Source organism: Oryzias latipes, chromosome 9 (assembly GCF_053564925.1).
Source record: "Oryzias latipes strain Hd-rR chromosome 9, Olatipes_Hd-rR_3.1".
Taxonomy (NCBI): Eukaryota; Metazoa; Chordata; class Actinopteri; order Beloniformes; family Adrianichthyidae; genus Oryzias; species Oryzias latipes.
Window position 1 is genome coordinate 11,763,108 of NC_136245.1, and position 12,274 is coordinate 11,775,381.

A 12,274-nucleotide genomic window follows, 5' to 3' on the forward strand; every position below is an offset into this window, starting at 1 on the left:
AGTTGAGTTTGTTACTGCTCGAAGGGTTGAAGAGGAAGTAGTTGGTGGAAGAGACAGAGTACCCTCCACATCATTAACACCTGCTGTACCCATTGTGAGGATTAAGCCAACAGCCCTTCCCATTTTCACAGGTAATAAAAGAGACTTTGACAGATGGAGGAAAGACTGGGAGAGACTACAAAAGCAAGGCGAGCCATCTGGGTCAGCTAAAGTCATAAAAATTCAACTTTTGGATAGTGTTGATGACAAGATTGCCAAGGACCTTAGATTGTCAATTTATAGTACAGCGGATGAGATTTTCAGAGTGTTGAATAACAGGTTTGGAAATAAAGAATCCATCACCATTGAGATACTGGAAGAATTAGAGAAGATCCCTCCTGTGAGGGGAAATCAGCCAAGAAAAGTCATTGACCTAATACAGTCTGTGGAGAAAGCTTTAACAGACCTGACAGAGCTTGGGACGTCTGGTGCGATAAAGAATCCATTGGTGGCACAAACAATAGAAAGTAAACTACCTGACTTCATAAAAAGAGACTGGCTAACCTTTTTAGTAGAGCCTAAAAATGACATCTCATCAGAAAACCATTTTGATGAACTTTTGCAGTTTCTAAAACATCAGGAAAAAATCCTTGAGAGGCTGGAGCAGTTAAAAACGGTGGATAAAATGGAGAAGTCAGCTCAACGTCCTGCAAGAACATTTGACAAACAGTATGCCTCCACAAGAGTAACAAAGAAAGCACTTCATGATGTTTGTGTTGTGTGTGGTGACGGAGGACATGGTGATAAAATATTCTTCTGTAAAAAGTTCAAGCTACTGAATCTCCATGATAAGCATGCTGCTATAGAAAAACTGAAAGCCTGCAGAAGATGCCTTGGATGTCACGATGGAGACAGTTATTGCACTGATTCTTTTTTATGCAGAAATAAAGACTGCAAAAAGGATGGCATTTCTAACCACCATTATTTCCTCTGTCCAAAAGCAGATACTGTTAAGAACAAGAAGGTCTGTGAGAGGAGTACCAACTGCAAACTGACTGATGAGCAACAGGAGTTCTTATCTCAACTTTCTCCAGGTATGGCAGAAAAATGTAGAAAAGCTTTTACAAACAACTCAAGAAAAATGACTTAACACAAGTAAAACCCAGTCTGAGCTGCTGAAAAAGAATGGACTTTGTGAACTTCCTGTCATCATGATGTTGATGGAGATTACTGCTAATGCAGGTCAAAAAATCGGGACACTGATAGATCTCGCATCCGATACAAACTATATTACCCACAAAGCTGCTGAAAGATTGAGATTGCAAAGTGAGAAGGTCACACTGATTGTCCATGGGGTGGGTGGAATGACCATGAAAGTTTCAACACAAAGATATCTTCTCAGAGTCAGAATTAAAACTCCTAAAGGCACAGTGGCCTCACATGAACTGGTCTGTTATGGGCTTGATGAAATTGGTAGAGTGTATGATGTCATCACACCTGAGAAGTTGAAGACATTCTTTCCTGACATTGATTTGGAGCAACTAAAGAGACCAAAAGAGATTGAGCTTCTCATCAGCCATAGAGAAGGGAGACTGGCTCCACAAAGAATGAAAGTAATTGGAGATCTTGTCTTGTGGGAAATTCCATTGGGGATAACAGTGGGTGGAGCACATCCTGACCTTTTTGAGGATGTGGAAGTTTTGGTGCAGGAGTCAAGAACCCACTTTGCCCGATCAATGAGAACAGCTGTTGTAAGATATGAGGAGATTTATAGAGATCCAAAGACTGACTGTAATCCTGATCTCAGAAAACAAGATGTAACTAATGTGAAGTTTACCACTGCCACCAATCATGAATTTCTCAAATGGTGGAGGTGGGAGAGTATTGGGGCAGCCTGTGAGCCTAAATGCGGGGGATGTCAATGTGGAAATTGCCAAGCTGGTGGAAAAGAAATGACTCTGGCTAAGGAGAAGGAGCTTGAAATTATAAAAGACGGCCTTACTTATGTGATGGAGGATAGTCATGTAAAGTTTCCACATTGGCATGCAAGATATCCCTGGAAGGAGGATCCTACTATACTCCCCAATAATAAGCATACAGTGGAGTTAACATTCTTGAAAACTGAGAAACAACTGGATCGAGATCCAATGTGGAAAGCTGCATATACAACCCAGATACATGAAATGATTGAGCGGGGAGCAGCTATAGAACTCACTGAGAAGAGCAAAATGAACTGGACAGGACCAGTCTGGTATGCAAGTCATCTGGTGGCACCGAATCCACATTCTGTGACTACTCCTGTACGGCTTGTGTGGAACAGCAGTCAGAGGTTTAAAGGGCTAAGCATGAATGATCTTCTGTTAAAGGGACCAGATGTGTTAAACCCTATAATAGCTGTTTTACTGAGGTTCAGGCGAGGGTTGTATGCTGCCCTGGGCGACATCAAGAAAATGTACAACTCTGTGTGGTTGGAAGAACGTGAGATGCACTTACACAGATTCCTGTGGAGGGATAAGTTTGAAGAAGAAATAAAAGAGTTTGCCATTACCCGAGTCAACATTGGAGGCAGACCAGCCGGCTGCATTGTGCAGTTAGCTATGAGATAAACAGCTAATCTGCCAATCTTTGCTCACCTAGAAGAGGAACACAGAGTAATTGAAGAAGACAGTTATGTCGATGACATCCTTACTTCCCACAATAGCCTGAAGCGACTGGATAAAATAACAGAAGGAGTAGAGAAAATCTTGCAATCTGGAGGCTTCTCTTTGAAACCATGGGTCCGGTCACAGCAAAGTGGGAGGGAAACGACTGGGAAAAAACCTGACACAAAACAAGACGAAGCCATACCAAGCACAACTATTATTCTTGCGAATCAAATGAGAGATGAAGATAATAAAGCTCTGGGTGTTGGATACGATGTTGAAGAGGATAAACTTTATATGCTGACTTCCATTAACTTCTCCAACAAACAGAAAAAAATGAGACTTGGAAAGGATCTGCTTAAGAAAGAGGTGAGATCTGGAACACCTGACCCACTGACTAGAAGAGAACTGCTGAGCCAAGTAGCTGGACTTTATGACCCTATCGGCTTAGTAGCACCTGCTAAACAAAAGGGTGCAATCTTAGTAAGAAAGGCATTCTAAGAGGCAGGTGGCGGAAAACTGAGCATATAAATATATAAACCCCTTTCAGCATGTCTAAGAGAAGAAGCCATAAAGCTTTTTGAAGAGTTGGTGGATCTGAGACAAATTAAATTCTATCGAAGCATTACACCAGCTGACTGGACTGGGAAACTACGGGGGATCACCTTTTCTGATGGAAGTGATAAGTCTTATGGTGCTGTGATGTATCTGAGGTGGGTCACCAAGGTTGGAATTGATGTTCGTTTTGTTGAGTCAAAAGCCAAGCTTGCACCATTGGATCAGAAAGGAGACGCAACCAAAGCTGAACTCTGTGGTGCAGTTTTTGCAAGCAGACTAAGAAAATACTTTGAGAACCATGGAGGGGTGGAAGTTGAGCGATGGATTCATCTGATGGACAGCCAAACAGTCCTTGGAGCAATTAAGAGAGAAAGTTATGGATATCGAACATTTTTTGCTAACCGTGTTGGTGAGATTCAGAAGGCTGTGTCAGTGGAGGACTGGTGGTGGATTCCTGGAGAATTAAATATTGCTGACATCATTACAAGAGGAGCGTCTCCTGAGGGATTGAAAGAAAACTCTGCATGGAAAGATGGACCAGCGTTCCTAAAACGGCCTATAGAAGAGTGGCCCATGAAATCTGCAAATGAGGTTGCAGCTTATGCCAGAGAAAGTGTGAACAAACTTCAGAGAAATGTCTTCACAGCAGTGGTAACCAGAGCACAAGCAAGTCGAGATGACAGTAACCCAATTCCACAAGCAAATTTAAACATGGCTCAACAAGGCCTAGGCACACCTACCAGTTCATTAAAGCCATATACTAGTTGGAGAATTGGGAGTGTTGTAACTGTAGAAAACTTTAGTGATCTTGGCAGGTTAGTTAATGTTGTTGCCTGGGTGCGACGAGCTGTTGGAAAATGGCTTGAGGTGAAACAACAAAGCAGACAGCCAGTTGTGAGTAAAGGAGTTGTTTTGACGCCATATTAGTATTTTTCTGAAATTAGGGTGACCAGACGTCCTCTTTTCCTGGACATGTCCTCTTTTTTGATACTTATATAATAAAATAACATTGAACATAGATGAAATGTATTTGCTTTATGTACGCAGCTCTGCACACCAATTTCTCTTGATGAAATATCTCACAAACTCACTTCACTCCTCTTTTTTACAAACTCAAATCTGGTCACCCTACTGAAAGTTATAGTTTCATGTTATTATGAAAATTGATGTAGCAACATAAGTATGTCTTAATTGTAACCTATTTAATTTATTGTGTCCAGATATCACTGGATGCAGAAAGTGCCAACCTGAAAGCTTTCTCCTGCAGTTGTGCAGCTGGTAAAGGATTCTGCAATCACATAGTTGCCATCCTATTCCAGACCACACATTATTCACAGCTGGTCTGCAGGCTGTTCTTCCACCCCCCCCCCCCCCGCCTGCACGAGTGGCTTGCAAAGATGGCACAGACCAAGAACACAGGTGGGTTTGTGATAAAATTGTCATTATGATTTAAGAACGGATGTGTATCCATTACAACTGTAAATTATTATAAAAACACCCCCAGTAGTGACTAGACTGTAATTGCTTTTTGCCTTTTACCTATAAGGGAATCCATCCTGAACCGGTTAGTGAGCTGGTGGTGCAAAAGCCCAAAACAGTTGGCAGGGACGGTCTGAGGTCCACACTGTACAAGGCATGTACAGGTGATTAAATTAACTTTTTGTTGCTTTGTGAGAGCAAGTTTAGTTTTTTCTAATCTTGTGACTAACCAAATTATGATTATTGCAGATATAATGAATAAAATTTAAATGTAGTTATTCACTTATGTCTAACTTTTTTGTGTGACCAATAATCTTGTGTTTCTCTTGTGTAGGACCACAGCCAGATCCATATATGATGGCATCTGGAAGCAGATTATGCCAGGTGCAGCACCAACCTCTCCTGGCTGTGTTGGATGGGGTTTCTGAGATGGAATGAAAGAGAAATTGGATATATATTAAGGCAAATGCATGAATGCATACTTTAAATTACACTTATCTTGTCTTTAACAATCAGTTCAGCCTTCTGTCTTACTGTTGTGAAGTCAAAGTCATATTTCAAAAGAAAAATAAAAAGAATATAACAATTATGTTTAATTCGATTTTAAGAAAATGTGGGAACACTACATTTTTCCATACTATTTGCACATTATACATTATTTACATACCACACATTAATTCACTCTTCAAAACAAAAGTCCTTGATAATTTGCCAAAACACGGCAGTTAAGCCAGATCTAATTCACACTGTCCATCAGTGTGAACGGCACGGGAGAGTCCCTGATGTGAAAGGACAGATGTGATCGGTTTATCACACCGATCACTCTTTCCACTATAATTCTGAGGCGGGTAATGGCTTGGGTTTGTTCCGTTTCCTCCTTGCTGAATTGAGCTGAAAGCTTAAAAGGTGGAATGATGAGCTTAGATCCATTGTCAGTAAGGAGGTCTTGAACGAGGAACTCTTTGTCCGCCATGACATCGTCTCCTGGGTCCAGCAAGGGAACTTGGCTTCTAAGTCATGAATTGTAATCCAAAGCCTCATCCAGAGCCCCTGTGAAGATAAAGGAATTAAAAACCAGTCTTAACATATTTTTGCTACCTTTCAACACAACACAGTAATCATGTTTCGAAAAGTATTTTAAGTATTTAATTACAAATACATTTCATTTATTTTTGTTAAGGAAAATACAAATGACAAAATACTCAAAAGTAATTAAATACAGGTAATTAAAATAGTGGGGGAACGTGAACAGCTTTTATTATAAACGTTAATTTGTTCAGGTAGAAATGCATTTATCCAATAAGGGTACACATAGTTGACTAACGTTAACCAAACACATTATGAACAACCTTACCTGCAGGTGGGTGTGTCACGTAGTTGTGATCCATCTTTACTGCCTTAGCTTAGCCACCATGTCGCCATCTTCACAGCATAGCTGCATAGCCTGACCTTTGAGGTTCTGTCATATACTGACTCCCTTCTCAAAGGAGCAGTAAAGTTGTTCCAAGGGAATAGGCTCGGGACAACACCACTCTTCAGGCGACGAACGACGCAGCTGCACCACAATCCGGAGGGAAATGCCAGCAGTAGACGGTGCTACCTGTATTTACATAAAACTATGCCTTTCCTCTCTTCGGATCGCCTGTATCCATTTGGGTTTCAGGTTTGGATCCACAGGAAAATAATGAAATGAAAGGTGGGGCTGTTTTTGGTTGGAAGACAAACAGCCTGGAACACAACAGAAACTGCAACTCTTCGACTCTGCCATTTTTCATATCTACCGCTATGCTAACAGGAAGTTCTTTTACACTTAATTGACGTATTTCCGGGCAAAAAATGCGGAAGTGGGAAAAAGGTCTATTGTTTTTCTTTTTGGAATATATTTTTGAAAGTCATGGTACCATGGAAAGATTGGGACTTTTTTTGGTTTTTACTGGATTTTTTTTTTTAATGGAATCCTATTTTTTCTGGACATCAGCCGACTGTAAATTTTATTCACTGAGGGACTTGGATTTTGGGAAAACAGGAAATTTTACGGGGTTGAATAATAAGTTGTATCACGAACTGTTATTTTTTATTTATATATAATTTTTTCTCTTTTTATCTCAGACCAGTCGCACGCACATACGCACACACGCACTCACGCACTGAAGGAGGAGGGTTTGGGGAAGAGACAGAGGGAGCTAAAATTGTGTGCCTTGTCTAGGCTACCCCACCTTGGTGGGACACAGCCTTGGTAAATAATAATAATAATATAATTTTTTATGACCAAAAAAGTTTTTTTTTTTCCAAAGGTGAAATTCCGTTTTTCAGTTAAATAATACTCTAACAGCCCAAACAGCATGGATGTCACTTCAACTTCCAGCCCTCTCACTCAAGGTTTTCACCCCAAACTCCCCACTTCCCCTGAGCCTTAGGGGCTGAAGGCGGGGCTAACCCCCAGGTCGCTACAATACTATGAGCATTCTGCTTCACCTGCAGGGATCGACTGTTGTGTGGTGTTTTTTTTTTTTTTTTTTTTTTTTTTGGTTTCAGTGGCGATTTCTTTAAAACTGCAAGGGAAGCTCGGCTTCCCTTATGTCACAAAATTATTGGTCAAAATGCGTTAGAAAACGTTCATCTCAAAGAGGAGTTCGTTCAGAATCAGTTACTTATAGCAGGTCGGCTAACTCGATTTCCTCCTTATACATTCCCGCAGCGTCGCAGTGCATTTCCCTATAGAAACCCAGCGTCCATTGACTTCAATGGGGCTGCTTTGAACGTTTTTTACAGCGCTTCGAAAGTAGACAGTCATTGGATAAACGCTGCGATTATGTCCCGCCCATGGACGCTCAGCGTCTCTGGGGGTGAATGGGGAGCTTCTGCGTGATGATTGGAGGGTCTGTCGAAAGACTGCATCTCCTTTTGACTGACAGCGATTCTGTATGGAATCACTGAAGCTATTTGCGTGGATGAAACAACTGATATATCCTGCCATCCCAACTCTCTGTCATTGTTCGCAATGTGGATAGTGCAGGTAAAATTCAGGAGCGCTTTATTGGATTTTTTGATGTTTCGCGGGGGGCGAGATGCCCAGTCCGTTTTTGACATTAAATGAAAAACATGCAGGGCTACAATTTTAAGGACAAGCCTGTGGCACAGACCTATGCTGGGGCTGCTGTCATGGCTTCAGATCTCAATGGTCTGCAGGCCAAAGTGAAAGCAATAGCCCCCAGTGCAATTTTTGTACATTGCTATGCACACCGACTGAATCTGGTGCTGTCACAGGGGGCTAAATGCTTGCCTGAGTGCAGTTTTTTTTTGCATCACTCTGGATTTGCCACATGTTTTTCAAAATCCACAAAGAGGACATCTTTTCTGGAGTCTGCAGGCTGTTCAAGGTTGCCCAGAGACGCTCCTACTTGATGGAATTTCACATCACCGATAGTGAGCACTGTGGCAAACAATTATGATGGCCTCCTGCAGACATTTGAGAACATCATTGCAGATACAACAATGGATGATGATAACCTGGATTGTGCCAAAGGTATTGTGAGGAAACTGGAGGATTATGAGTTTGTGTTAATATTGTTCATATATGAACAAATCTTCTCTGAGACTGATGTGGTCTTTGATATTGTCCAGCAGAGGGCGATGGATGTTCTTTACTGCAAGAACAGAATTGAATCTCTTCTTGCATTTGTCAAAGAGAAGAGGTCAGAGGGGGCTTTCTAAGCCATTTATGCCAAAACAGCAGATCTCACATTAGACCCACGAGATGAGCCCATTAGAAAGCACCGTCTGACCCAATTGCAGGATCCACAAGTGCAATACATAAATCTGTACATGGCCATCCTTGATAATATCTTGGAGCAGATTCCTCAACGTTTTTCAAATTTGGAAAGCATGCTCTTCTTAGAATTAGTCAGTCCAGGGAAATTTGATGACATGAGACAGGTATTTCTAGAGGAGGCCTTCCAAAGTGTCCTGAAAAGTTATGGCCATCACTTTGATTCAGGAAGACTGAGGTCAGAACTTCAAGTACTGTAATCAGATCAGGACTTGCAGGGGAAAGCTGTGTGATTACTTGGTGTTCCTTAAAGACATGGAGTTGGACAGTGCAGTGCCTCAGCTTTACAAACTGTTCTCATTAGTGGCTGTTACGCCCCCTTTGTGTCTAGGGGTGCTAGGGGGGGCATAACATAAAAAAGTAACGGTTTGGCTACCAAAGTTGACTGTAACAAAGAGCACCAAACGAATGTTTCCATAAAATAACCAAATTTATTTACAAATAAACAAACAATCCAACAATAACTAAAAGTGAAGCTAAAAGGCTTCAGGGTGAACCAAGGCCAAAATAACAAACAAAACCCCAACTAACTGAAACATGTAATCTTACCTGTAAATGAAAGGAAAGGGAAATAAATGACAAAACTCTAACCTCCCTAACCTAACAAAAACAGGAGAAAACATGTACTAAACAAAATGGCGGTTCACCCCTACAGCTTCACTTAAATAACTATAAAACAAAAGACTAATCAGAGTGGGCACAAAAATACAAACTACGAAGAACTATGAATACAAAATACTAAAGTGCAACACACAACTAAACAAGAGGTGAAATCAAAACCAAAATGGAGAAGAGGGCCAAGCTGCAGTGGAGACTGTTGCAGCAAGGCTCCCCTCCCACTGGCTGGAGGTCCAAGTGGTGGCTTTAAAGGCTGCCTCCGCCAGCTTGTTCAAATGGAGGCCACACCCTTTCCACCACACCTGAAAATAATCAGAAATACAAACAAAGATCCACAAAAAACACAAGTCCCACTCTGATACAGAAATAATACACAAAACACAGAGCAAACAGAACCAAACAAAACCAAATACGGCCACAGCCGTGACAGTGGCAACAATTTGAGCTACATCTGCAGGTGTAGAAAGGAGTTTCTCCTGTTTAAAGCGACTCAAGTCCTACACCCGAAACACAATGGGCCAAGGCCGTTTAAGCAGCCTAGCTCTGCTGGCCATTGAGAGGACACTGGTCAAGTCACTTGAAAAGACTCCTAGTTGGTACGACAGGGTCACAGACCACCAGGAACGTAGGACAGAATTTACTTTTAAATAAATAGACAATTTTATGATGTAGGCCGAAAACGAGCTTCCCTTCTCTGACAGACCAGAGTTGGTTTGACATGGTGAGTAACCTCCTTTGGTAATGTAACAACTCAAATTAATTATTTTATTGTTTTTTTTAGCGTTACATTTTGGTGGCCACTATGGGGACCATGTAAAAATCAATGAAGCCAAAACGGTTTTCTTTTCTTTTGGGTAATATAAATATTCGCCCGTTCAGAGTTTTTTTCTATTTTTGTTATTTATATTCTTGTTGTGGTGGTCAGCCTTATGAACAGGGTTAATATTGTGATATACCCTTGCCTGGCATTGTGTTTCAGGGTTTTTTGTATTTTATTTGTGACAATTTCCCCAGGGTAAATATATGGGCTGAATTTTTTTTTTATCAACCAACCATAATTTGCCGGTCAATCCAGGATCAGACAAAACCTGGCATCAGAGAGCAATATCCCGAGTTATGAGGATGGGGGTGAACAAGATGAAGGGCCTTCAGAACAGGACACCAGGTTTTTCTCCTTCCTCCACACCTCTGGTGAGCAGGACCCAGAAAGACGGGACACATGGGTTACCAGGAGAAATCCTATTGGGGAAGTCACATCTCCAGTTAGCTCACTCTATCTTTCAGACCCAGAGGAAGACAACTTGGAGGCTGAAGAGGAGGCCACTTCCTACCTAACTTTGCCAACTCTTGCTTCCTTCAGTGCTGAATTGGGGGACCTGAAAGATAAAATAAATGCACTTGAATCTGATTTTAGAGATTCAATGACCAGTGCTTTAAATAGGGAAGAGAGAATCAGAAATGACATAGATAACAATATGCGGGCCATGGAAGACATCGTCATGACCAACTTAAAACATTTTGAAGAACAGCTAGTTGGGTGTCTACAGAGACGAGATGAAAAAAGGAAAGCAGAAATTCAAAGGTTGAAGAGCCAGCCTTGCTGCTTTTCCAGATTCTTTTAGCTCTAAGACTATGAGTCGCCTGTCCAGCGTTCACTTTGCCACAGAGCCTACTGTCAGGAGCAGGGACAGCGTCATGCAGGGTTTCAGAAACCTTAAGACGTCAACCCAGAACCTCCCTAGCATTTCCACCCAAAGATCAGCTCCGCCTACTAGCTATGACATACAACATTCTTTATCTTTCCCCTCGACTTCTTCCAACTCATTCACAAGAGAAGGGAATAGTATATAGCTCCTGTCCTTCTTTAGAAGAGACAGAACCACTACATGTCATGGATAACATACAAAGCTGCGCCCTTTGACAGACACTGAGCTTCTTGGAGCCATCTCTGGGGTCCTAAAAGGGCCAGCCCACAGCTGGTGGTGTGTAGAGAAAAATCACATCCATAATTGGGAAGAATTCAAAGAGGCTTTCCACACTGCTTTCTCACTCCAGATTATTTTACAGAGGTAGATGAGAAGCTTAGAGATATGGTTCAATTAACTGACCAGTGCCTGCGGGATTTCGCCTATGATTACAGAGCTCTATGTTTGAGGTGGAAACCTGAGATAACGGAGTCGGAGTTGGTCAGAAAAATCTTAAATAACTGCAATCCCAAGATAGCTGGTTGTTTGAGAGGTACAATTACTACAGTGGATCAGTTGGTGAGGATAGGTACCCTGGTGGAAAAGGACTACACTTCCTCCACAAGACAAGTTAAAAAAAAAAAAAAGAAAAAAAAAAAAGGACTACACTTCCTCCAGAGAATACTGGGGTAAAGTAGACCGGCATAAAGCCAAGGAGAAGGGCCAGAGACGACCTTATGATAAGGGACCTCGTAGGAACCCAGATGTAATTAACATAATCCAGGGTGGACGAAAGATCCGTCCAGCAACCCTGCTTCATGTACCAATTGAAGTGAGGGGTAGTGTTACGGCTGTGGCTGTATTTGGTTTTGTTTGGTTCTCTTTGTTCTGTGTTTTGTGTATTATTTCTGTATCAGAGTGGGACTTCTGTGTTTTTGTGCATCTTTGTGTGTCTGTTTATGTCTGATTATTTTCAGGTGTGCTGGAAAGGGTGTGGCCTCCCATTAGACCAGAGCTTGTGGAGGCAGCCTTAAAAGCACCATTTGGACCTCCACACCATGAGAAAGGAGCTTTGCTGCAACAGTCTCCACTGCAGCTTGGCCCGCTTCTCCATTTTGTTTTGTAAGTCACCACCTGTTTAGTTGTGTTGCACTTTTGTGTTGTGGTTAAGTATTTTGTATTAGTTCTTTGTAGTTTGTGATTTTGTGCCCACTCTGTTTAGTCATTTGGTTTGTAGTTATGATATGTAAAGCTGTAGGGGTGAACTGCTATTTTCTTTAAGACTTGTTTTCTCCTGTTTCTGTTAGTTTAGGGAGGTTAGTGTTTGTCTTTGTTTTTCTTTTGTACAGGTAAGAAAACAAGTTTTCAGTTAGTTGGGGTTTTGTTTGTTGTTTTGGCCTGGGTTCACCCTGAAGCCTTTTTGCTTCACTTTTAGTTATTGTTGGTTGTTATTTATTTGTAAATAAATTTGGTTATATTTTATG

The 12,274-nt window shown here is 41.5% G+C and overlaps 2 long non-coding RNA genes across 2 annotated transcripts in view; one reads left to right on the forward strand and one right to left on the reverse strand.

Annotated features, from left to right (window-relative positions):
* The first annotated feature begins 4,480 nt into the window (after window positions 1–4,480).
* On the forward strand, window positions 4,481–5,121 carry LOC144994547 (uncharacterized). Its single transcript, XR_013658110.1, has 3 exons — window positions 4,481–4,598; window positions 4,726–4,822; window positions 4,993–5,121. It is a non-coding gene; the product is annotated as an uncharacterized LOC144994547 (long non-coding RNA).
* Window positions 5,122–8,898: 3,777 nt separating this feature from the next.
* LOC144994548 (uncharacterized) overlaps window positions 8,899–12,274 on the reverse strand; it is a 58,180-nt gene continuing 54,804 nt past the window's right edge. Inside the window, exons 2-3 of the long non-coding RNA XR_013658111.1 lie at window positions 10,437–10,481; window positions 8,899–10,344 (exon numbers count right to left, since the gene is read on the reverse strand). This is a non-coding gene — a long non-coding RNA (uncharacterized LOC144994548). The remainder of the gene's footprint in view (window positions 10,345–10,436; window positions 10,482–12,274) is intronic.